A 10,982-nucleotide genomic window follows, 5' to 3' on the forward strand; every position below is an offset into this window, starting at 1 on the left:
AATACAAAGAGAATTGGAAGTCTTAGTTAGCCTGCCTTTTATAGTTCAGCGAGACCTTGAATGGCCTGGCAGAGCAGTTTCCAGGAAGTCGTGGAAGCAAAGCTTTTCCCAGGGCAGGTGCAGCTGGTAGCAGTCCTACAGGTAGAAATAAATCTTGGGTTTTGGAAATACAGCTCTTCTTTGTGCTGGAGGATCCTTGAAGCACAAGGACCCACCCAGTTCCAGAGAGGGCTTTCTGCTCCCTGACACCTGCCAGGACCCACACAGACTTCTGTGAGGGGGGGCAAGATAGGGGGTGAGTGGCTGAGGCCCAGGCTATTAGAGAGAGAGCAGGGCCAGGATGAAGCCAAGACCTGGTGATGCCACTGTAGTGTTCTTCCTATCTGCACCCCCCTCCACTGGAGGCATGGCTGACTGGGCTGAAAGACCTGAATGGATCAAAGACAGGCCACGCTGTCTGCTCTTCTTACCTGTACATGTACACACACATACTCACCCCTGAAACACACACACGAGCGCCGTCACGTAGAAACAGGCGACCTTTACCAAAATGCTCCCAGGCATTCTGTAAGTGCTCCCACCCTGGCAGGATCTGCCTCGTCTGGTGGTCCGTGGACCATGGCTGGAGCCTGATTCATACTTAATGATTTTTGGGACCAGATCCCCTCCCGCCCCCACCTCCCGCCTCTGGCAAGAGACCATCTCCAGACATGCTAGGATCCCTTCAACAGGGAGTTTCCAGGCCAGCATCACAGGTACCCCAGGGACATGCTCTCCCCTCAGCAGGTGGAGTCGGGAGCCTCAGTACAGAGAGCCCTAGAGGGCCGACACCCAGCAAGAACCTCTGAAGAGCAAGAAGCAGGGCTGGGCTGTGGAGTGTACCCTGAGATGATCTAGTGCTCTAGAAAGCACTCCACATACATTAGAATCAGATCACCTCACTATATATGATTGAGTTCTATGATTCACAGGTAATGTCTTGTCTGCATGAACTCTGAATGTGTGTCTGTTAGTTGCTCAGTTGTGTTTGACTGTTGGCAATCCCATGGACTGCAGCTCGCCAGGCTCCTCTGTCCATGGAATTTTCCCTGCAAGAATACTGGAGTGGGTTGTCATTCCTTTCTCCAGGGGATCTTCCCTACCCAGGCATCGAACCCATGTGTTCTGCATTGCCGGCAGATTCTTTACAATCTGAGCCATCAAGGAAGCCCAAGCTTTGAATGAGGGTGTATTATTAATTTATTTAACAGATGAAGACACTGAGTTTCAGAGAAGCTCACTGACTGGGCCTAGATTAGATGCCGAGTAGCCAGTACTCTTGCCTGGAAAATCCCATGGACAGAGGAGCCTGGAAGTCTATAGTCCGTGGAGTCGCTAAGAGTCAGACACAACTGAGTGGCTTCACTTTCATTTTTCACTTTCATGCATTGGGGAACGAAATGGCAACCCACTGCAGTATTCTTGCCTGGAGAATCCCAGGGACGGGGGAGCCTAGTGGGCTGCCATCTATGGGGTCACACAGAGTTGGACACGACTGACGTGACTTAGCAGCAGCAGCAGCAGCAGCACAGCTTGACTCTAAAACCCGGCTCTTCTGACTCCAGAACTATTATCCCCCACCCTCTCAAAGACTGACCTCTATGTGTTATGTGTATCTCAATTCTTACTGTGACCCAGGTGGTACAGCTGCTACAGCTCACTATTCTCACTTAACAGGTGGGGGAACAGGCTCTAAGAGGTGAAGACAGGCAGTCACCAGGGACCTTCTGGCTCTGCATCCACTGCTTCTTCTTCTTCACCTGGTCGCTGCTGTGTAATAGCTCCCTAGAGAGGAAGGAATTGTGAACAGAGCAAGAATAACAAGGATTCAGAACTGATTGGGCACTCCCTAAAAGGGCTGCAGACAAATGCTTTGAGTACATCCACTGAGAAGCTTCCTGGGGGAGTCCCAGCCCCTGCCCTGCAAGAGGGTATAATGTATGCTTTGAGGTCATGTCCACTTCCTCTTCGATATTGTTGCCTGTGATCTTCCTTCTGGTCTGGGTCAGGATATCACTTCCTACTGACCAGGCATAGAGTCCTACTTTAGAATGTCCAGCTGTCGTTCAGCAGTGTGGTTTCTTTGAAGAAAAATGTGGACAGAGGAAGGTGGGGAGGAAGTTGGTAAGAGAGGACAGGCACACACACACTGGCGTTATCTGCTTGTTGTCAGAAAGGGTTTTGAGCATGTTATGCTGGCCCTGTCTTTCCACCAGGCATACAGCAAAGCCAGACATCACACTCTTCATTTCGTAGAGACGCTGATGGAAGGTAACACCAGAGAGACCAGTCAGGAGACTACCACGGAAACCCAAAAGGGATACAACGGGGACTTAAAAGTAGCGTCAGGGTCAGAATGTGGGCACAGACCAAAAAAAGCCATCAGAGGAAGAATCAACCAGTCTTAGGCACTGTATGATGGAGGGAAGAAAAGCAAGTCAGAGAGCCCATGCTGACTTCTGGGTTACTAACTTAGGTAACTAGGTGGCTGAGCAGACCAGGAACAGAGACCACAGAAGGAAAAAAGTCTGGGGCGGGGGGGGGGTGTATAATGAGTTTAATCTTTTATATGCTGGGAGTACATATTCAGGGCATATTCTCATGAAGCTGACAAGAAGGCAAAATGCTCAGAAGAGAGGTCCTCTGGTTTCACCCTTAAATTTCACAGACATTGCTACTGCCACCACTGCCATTGCAGGCATAATAAAGGAGGGATTTGAGAAGAGGAATTGGGAAAGAGGGTACTGTGTTTATGGAATCCATCATGAGTAAAGGAAGGATCCTGAGTAGGAGTGAGTCGGCTTCCCTGCTTCCTCTACAGCCCATTGTTTTCATGGACTGTTTGGTAGACAAGTACTAATGTCACATTGGCAATGTTATAATGTAAGGACTGGAGCATTTTGAGTTGAAAGGTCTGGATTTGGTGTTATAAATTATTAGCTTCATAATCTAGGGCAGAACACTTAAATTTCCTGATCTTTCTTTCTTTATAAAATGGTCATCTTGTGAAAATGCTGTGTAAGTTATAACAGGTTGTTCTAGGGTGGATTATCAGTTTAATATGTCATACCGATAAGCAACTAATTTTGTAACTGAAATTAAATGCTTACCAATTTTAGAAGCTAAAGCTTTAGGAGGAAGTACTAACAGGTTGGAAAAACCCAGTGAATTTTTTTAGAGCAAATTATAGGAAACCCTCAGAGCTCCAACATCCTGTAGTGATGTCTTTAGGGAAAGGAAGATGCAAGAGTGGAAGTCAGGGGTTGTCCCACCAGCCTCTTTACCCGACTCCAACTCACCAGCAGTGGTGATGCTTGCAAGTGGAATAAATCTCTATGCTCTTGAGGATGCTGTGTTGCTGCTCTGGCATGGGTATATGTAAATTTCTTATCCTTGGGTCTCACATAGGGTTTTAGTTTGTCACTTTCTTGGGCACCAGCTGCTTATTATCATTCAAGTCATCACTTCAGCATCAACTCTTGAGGGAATAAAATGTATAGAGGGCATGGATTTCAATTTAATAAAAAACCAACTGTTTATTGAACTCCTTGGACCTGTCAGGCACTGTGCTAAGCAATGGAGATAGAATGCTGAGCCAAATAGTTAAGGTCTCTGCCCTCATGAAGCTTTTACTCCACCAAATTTCAGAGCTCAGAAGAGATCTTAGAGACCAGGAGACATAATGGGAGAAGAAATATGAGTTGACAAATAGAGGCCAGAATCTAGAGTGATAATTCAGTCTGTCTATCACAACCTATATGGCCTTGGACTAGTTCAAGTTACTGCAAAATGAGAATGATGATAAAAATAAAAGTTACCTTCCTTACAGTATGCTGGCAAGAGAAAAATGAGGATGTGTGTTATCATTGGCAAAGTCCTGGACAAAGAGACATTATTAGAAAGATGTTTTATTTTTAAAAAAAGAGAAGGAAGAAGGAAATGGGGAAGGGAAGAAGGGAGGATTATCTTTAGTCCTTATATGAATATTTTTAAAATAAATACTGAATGCCTAACAAATCCTTTCCTGATTTTCCTACCCCTCTTGTCCCTATTCACACTGGTATTCTGTTACCAGACTATGAATCAGTCAAAATGGTAATACTCATTTGTGCGATATAAGCCAAAATTACTTTGAAAAAAGAAGGACTTATTTTCTGTTGGCACATACTTTATGAAGAAACTCCAAGAAAAATACATGTGCACTGGAGGTTGGTGCTCTCATTCTTGGTTTTATTAACAGAACCCTCAGTGAGTTCCCTTCAGTCTGATAGTTCACGAAGATTCTTCAGTCCAGGCTCCAGTTGTGCTGAGAATCCTGGTGTGAAAAAACCTAGAATGGTCAAAGAGGGAAAGGTGTGTAGAGGTCATTAGAGGTTACAAAACTGATAATAACATTGTGTTCACTCAAATCTGAAGTCAGAAGATAGTACATTCCTATGTGGACAAGGAAGAGTGCTTGTTTTATACCAAAAACATTTTAAAAAGTAAGTACATATGTATATATATACATTAAAAGATGTATCTGAAAACTGAAATGTAGGTTTTTCCAATAAAAAAATCTATGCCTTGACTAGAATATCATAAACTGTGGACTTCAGTCATTTTAAAGCCATATTACTAAAATATGTTTTTTTCATCTTAAGCTTATATCTCTAGTCTTGAGTTTGAGAAAATAGAATCTATAGGTGTGTTGTTAGAAGAAAAAGGCAAGTGTTGGTTGAAGGAACACATGAATGAGTTATTTAATGAGCCAAATGTTATTTCTCTCCCATTTTCAGGTGAGAAAAGTGAGGCTCAGAGAGGGTCTATAAGTGATCACCCTAGAGTAGATGTTTGTTCTCGCAAATCTAGGGTTTCAACCAAATTGTCTGACTCTTCTTGCTCTTGCTATCAACAAGACTGGGAGGGTCCTGAAGTCCTCCCCTGATCTCTGTTGTTCAATAGTAAGAAAGAAGAATGAGAACAAGAGACCTCAAAGTATCTAAGGCCAACTGATGGTGTTGTTGCTGTTGTTTAGTAACTGAGTCATGTCTGACCCCTTTGTGATCCCATGGACTGTAGCTAGAGCCAGCAATTAACCTTGAGCCCCAAAACACCAAGAGCTTCTACTAAGCCCAGAGAATTGAGGTCGAGGTCTATAAATTCTCAGAAGGCATTTTCTAGGGTCTTATGTGTGTTTCCCCATGCTGTAGGCTGAGGGGAGTTTAGAGATGGGTTTCAGATACATCTTGACCCTCGGCTGCTTCACAGGCTCTCCAGGGGTGTCAAGAAGGCATACAAGGAGAAACAGCCTCAGGTTGGGGAGGTGATAAGAGGAGCTTGGCTGGTGGCCTGGCTCTGCCTTTTTCTACCTGTGACCTCTGGAGAGCCACTTGCATCCCTCAGTGCTTTAGTTTCCACACCTGCCAAATTTAGCCAATGGATTATAACTGGGGCAGTGAGCAGGTCAGATCTGATTCTCAGATTTGTTTTTTTTTTTTTTTTGTCCTGCCCATATATTATGGTTTGAATTGTGTTCCCCACCCCCCGACATTCATATGTTGCACTCCTAACTCTTAGCATCTCAGAATATGACTTTAGATGGAGGTCTTTACAGAAAGAACTAAGTCAAAATGAGATTGTTGGGGTGAGTTCTAATCCAATATGACTGGTCTCCTTATTAAATGGATGTATCTACAGGAAGAATGCCATGTAAATTTGAAGAATGCTATCCACAAACCAAGGAGAGAGACTTGGGGCAGATTCTTCCCTCACAGCCCTCATAAGGAACCAACGCTACCAACACCTTGCTGATTAATTTGTTTAAGCTGCTCAGTCTGTAACTTTGCTATGGCAGCCCTAGCAAACTCCACCTTTGTTGTTGTTTTAAAATTAAACACTTTGGGGTCTTTCACCACATTCCTCACTATTCTCTATTTCCTTCCACTGAGTTGCTTGGCCCATTTACTTTCTCAACTGGTTCTTCTGGCATTTAAGTCTCTCTTTTTTGGATAAAGATCAACCCAAAGGTCTCCTTGAGTGCTCACATTTCATGACTATTCCCTGGAAGTCTTGAAAGACTGAGAAGCGAGGGTCACATTCCATGAGAAGGTCTATTTCAGGACCTGGTAAAACAGACTCAACATACCAAAGCCAGTGGTGTTTAATAATCAGCTCTTGTGGTGAGGGAGAGGGGAAGCCCTGATCTGTAGTATTTGCCAGTTTCCCACCAGGGTCAATTTCAAGCTTTCGACATGAACTCATTGAAAGGAGAGATGGGGTATGTGTGCTGAGGCTGTAGCAGGTGGCAGGAGCAACTCTAGCACATGGTGGCCACGGCCTTCCCAGGGCCCTACAGTCCAGACAAGGAACTCTTTGCACCTGAGGACCTGACTGCTAAGCTCTTTAAACCACCTGAGCTGAACAGCAAGAAGTCAAGGTCCTAATCCTGCCTCTTCTTTTGATGCACTGGGCCAACTGGGATAAGCCTGTAGGCCTCAAAGATCATCATCTGTAAAATGAAAAGTTTTGAACAAATTAGGAGCTCACGAGTTTGTTAACTTGATTTCTGCATCAATAAAGGAGAGGGGGGGAGGTAAACTGGGCCCCCCAGATGCTCTTCAACCAAAGGCCCCTCACCTTCACATGCACCCTATATTGGGGATGTAAGTAATATTTGGGGAGGGGATGGGAAAGGAGGAGGTTTCACTTCTTAGAAGAAATGGGTGGCTTCTGAAGTCCCCATTGCTGGAGTGTTTTGTGCTCCCCCATGACCCTACGCCAGAACTCTCAGCCTTACCCACAGACTTTAAAAAGGAAGGACAAAAGGGTGTGATTGGGAAAGAAAGGCCACAAGGTGACGAGTTCCAAAGAACAAGGCTATGGATGGGGACAGGCCCAAGCCATTGGATGACCCCAGAGATGCTGCTGATTTTCTGAGCCTGTTTCTTCCAGAAGTCTCCTCCATCAACTTATGTGAAGGGAGGAATATTTTCACCTGCCCTTGGATGGCATCCATGTCTGGGGTGGAAGGTGGCAGCTCTTTAACAGCCCCCCCTAATGCTGCACAGCAATTAGGGCAGGAAGTAAAGAAGGCTGCATGGTGCTGAAAGTGCCAAGGTAGAATTGAGGTCAAGAGACTGCAATGCCTCTCAATGGCACTTTGCCTCATGTTCCAACTGAATGTTCTCCACCACTGACAAGGCACCTGGGAGAGCGGAGGGTGAGGGAGGGTCTAAAGAGGAGGGTCTAAAGCTGTGGCCCAGTATAGATTCTGGGGAGCAAGGACAGGACAAGAGTAGAAGAATGCATCCCCACTGTGCTCGGGAACCAGGCAGCTGGGGGCAATGTGGAGGGGCGGGAGTCATCACTGGGTCAGGGGCCCAGGTAACAGATTACAGTAATTGTCTAGACGACAGATCATATACGTCTGTCTGAGAAACAGCGACTTGATGAAGTTTTTTCTTAGGGGACCAGACACTTCATATGGAGGACACCTTCTTACTCAACTATTTTCTGTGGACACTTTCAGCCTCTCCATTGTCCTCTGGGTTGGCCTCTGGGCTTGGCAGTTCCTTCGGTACAGAAAAAGACAGACTTTTGTTCATCTTTCTTGCCATATTCATACTTGGGCACAGAATAGGATTGAATAAACATCATCCCAGAAGCCTTGAGCCATGGAATGGGAGTCACAACTTCCATGTGGGCTTAATAATCATGTCGAAAAGCAAAAACACTAATTCGAAAAGATGCATGCACCCAAGTGTTCATAGCAGCATTATTTATAAGACACGGAAGCAACGTGCTTGTCAACAGATGAGTGGATAAAGAAGATATGCTATATATATATTACACACAATGAAATACTGCTCAGCCATCAAAAATAATGAAAATTTGCCATTTGTAGCAACATAGATGGAGGTGGAGGGCATTATGCTAAGTGAAATAAGTCAGGCCAAGAAAGACAAATATTGTGTGATATTACTTAAATGTGGAATCTGAAAAATATGACAAACTAGCAAATATAACAAAAAAGAAGCAGATTCACAGATGTAGAGAACAAACCAGTAGTTACCACTGGGGAGGGAAAGAGGAAGAGTATAGGAATGGGAGGGCAGGAGGAACAAACTATTGGAATCCAGAAAAAATTCAACAAGCTAGTGAATAATAACTAAAATAAATAGACACAGATATAAAGAACAAACTAGTAGTTACCAGTGGGGAGAGAGAAGGGGAGAAGGGCACTATAGGGGTAGAGGATTAAAAGGTACAAACTACTAGGTATAAAATAAGCTACAAGGATGTATTGTACAACATGCGAAGTATAACCCATATTTCATAAAAAATATAAATGGAGTATAACCTTTAAAAATTATGAGTCACTTTACCATGCACCTATAACTTATAAAATATTGCACGTCAACTACACATCAGTTTTAAAGAAAAAAAGAAAAGGAAAGGAAAAAAATAAATCACATGAAGGAGCAAGACCCTTGAAAGAATCTGTATCTGTTTTTAAAAGTAGCCTGGTGTGTCTCTCACCACACTTGGGCAAGAGTAGTTTGTGGAGGTGATGATTGAATTCTAGTACAAAGGGTTTGGGACTGGAAGGAGCCTTAGAAACTGAATTTGGGTCAAAGAAACTGTGTTGGCTCCACCTTTAGAATACAAATCCCAAACCTCATCACTTTTCACCCCCTGTAGCCATCTCTCTGGATTGTTGCAATTGCCTCCTACCTGGTCTCTCTGCTTCTACCCTTGTGCTCCTTGGTACATTTTCAGAATAACTCTTGAGGGATGTGTATGAGATTGTGTCACTCCTCTGCTGAAATCTCTGTCTCATTGCCCCACTTTTCTCAGAGAGAAATCCCAGAGCCTCCAAAGAGACTTCATGGGCCCACAGGTTGTGGCTACGCAGGACCCTGCTGACCTAATCTCCTCCGACTCTTCATGCCACAGTCCAACCAGGCTGCTCCAGTCATGCTGGCCTCGTGTCTGCTGGCCTGTAGATTCTTCCTGGATAGCTGCTTACTCAGGCCCACCTTGAGCACTGATGTTATCAGCTGCAAGTCCCTCCCCACCACCCCAAACCTAGGACATCCGTGCCTTCTTCTGCTATCCTACTTGTGTCCCTGAGACTAACACCCTCCGATACCACAGGTAATTTTCATATTTCTCGTGATGATTAATATTTGTTTCTGCCTGTTGGAACATCAACTCTACAAGACAGTGATCTTCCTGAGGTCTGCCTGCCTCATGGTGAACCAGGCTGAATGAAACAGAATATAATTACAGAGAATGTAGCATTTTTAAAACATTTTATTTGAAAGTGATTTAAAGTTTACAGGAGAATTGCAAAAATAGCACAAAGGGTTCAAATATATCCTTGGCAGAGAGATAGTAACACTTTAGCACCGTGTTGCCTTTGAGAATGGTTAATTGCCAACAGTGACCATTCACAATGACAATACCACCAAAATTCATGTGTTGAATCTTAACCCTAAGGTGGTAGGAAGCAGGGCCTTTGAGAGGTGTATAGGTCAGGGAGGAACAGTTCTCAGGAATGGGGTTGGCGCCTTATGAAAGAGGGCTCTCTTTCTCCTTCCTCCATCTGAGGACAGTGGGTTGTCACCAGAAGGCCACCATGCTGACTGCACCCAGACCTTCCTGAACTGTGAGAAATGGGTTTCTGTTCTTCAGAAGCCACTCAGCCTGTGGTGTTAAGTTATAGCAGCCTGGACAGATTCAAACACATGTTTGAATCCCTCTAGGTTTGCAAAAGGCTTTTTTTCTTTCATGCATTAGTCTCCCGGTCACTCTCCACATCAGGCAATGCAACCATGAACGTGTGAGAGAAGTCAGGCTCATCAAGTCCAGGTGACATCATGCCCAAGGTCACACTGCTGGAAAGAGCAGGGGCAGAGCTGAGAGGAGAGCTGAGGCTTTCTAGCTCCCTGGTGGGCACCTGCTCTCCTGCCCAGTGCTGCCCATTGACAACCTGATTCCCCCTCCTCTGCTCTTACCATGCTGGCAGCCGAGGCCAAGAGTGACCCTCTGATGGTGTGAGGCTGGCAGCTGCCTTGCCCAGGCCAGGATGCTCTGGGAACAGCTGTGAGCAGCTCTGCACATGGTGTGAGTCACTGCATTCTCGCCCTCTCCGTGCGCGTGCTCTCTTCACTCAGCGCCTCTACCCTGTGCCACAGCAGCGATGTGGAGACGGGCTGCCAGCCTGGAGCTGACCAACCGCGAGGTCCTCAGACGCCCTCGGCCCTGTGGCTGAGATGCCATCTGGCACTCGCCACAGCTGCAGGGCCTCCAGCCTGGCCCCAGGAAGTGGGAGGAGGGGAACAAGATGAAGGTGTGGGGAGAGACTGCCTGACTCTGGTCCAGATGGGACGAGATACTGATCCGCTACAGACTCAGCGTCTTCGCCTGTAAAATGAGGAGAATAAATCGTTCCGACATCGATCATGATTTCTTGATTCTGAGGTTGTCTCAGTCCATGATTTTTCTTCAAGGAATAAGTCTCAAGCCCTGATCCCCTAATAGGAAAACTTTGCCAGGCACGGGGACCTATCAGTAGAGATAAAAGGGCAAGAAATGTGAGAAGGACAGAGATCAGAGGTAGAAGCTGCTATTAGGATTAAATGAGTTAGTGTAGTATTTTCTGTGATCAGAAAGCCTTTTTATTAATAGTGGTGAGAAGAACATCAGCTTTGAGTCTCCCTGCAAGTCTGCCAGGCCTGGTTTTCTGAGATTCTGCAGTAGCCTCTGGTCATCAATACTGATGAGCTGAGCATGGGCTCTGGGTTAGGAATGCTCCCCTTGGATCACTTTCCAGGGAATAAAGCCCCCAGAGAGCCCAGGCCAGAGTAGTCTTCTGCACCCCGAGCCCTGTGTTCTGGGGCAGGTGCAGGTATGACGTCCAAGGCCTGGACAAGGCAGGGAGAGCCTGGCAGAGAGTG

At 45.5% G+C, this 10,982-nt stretch overlaps 1 long non-coding RNA gene across 1 annotated transcript; it reads right to left on the reverse strand.

Moving 5' to 3' along the window:
• Positions 1–4,248: 4,248 nt before the first annotated feature.
• Positions 4,249–8,913, reverse strand: LOC120872581. The gene is made up of 2 exons (XR_005723277.1): positions 8,755–8,913; positions 4,249–4,369 (listed from the first exon to the last, which is right to left on the reverse strand). It is a non-coding gene; the product is annotated as an uncharacterized LOC120872581 (long non-coding RNA).
• Between the last annotated feature and the right edge of the window lie 2,069 nt (positions 8,914–10,982).

The sequence above is a fragment of the Oryx dammah genome, unplaced genomic scaffold, assembly GCF_014754425.2.
Source record: "Oryx dammah isolate SB20612 unplaced genomic scaffold, SCBI_Odam_1.1 HiC_scaffold_2, whole genome shotgun sequence".
NCBI classification, from domain to species: Eukaryota; Metazoa; Chordata; class Mammalia; order Artiodactyla; family Bovidae; genus Oryx; species Oryx dammah.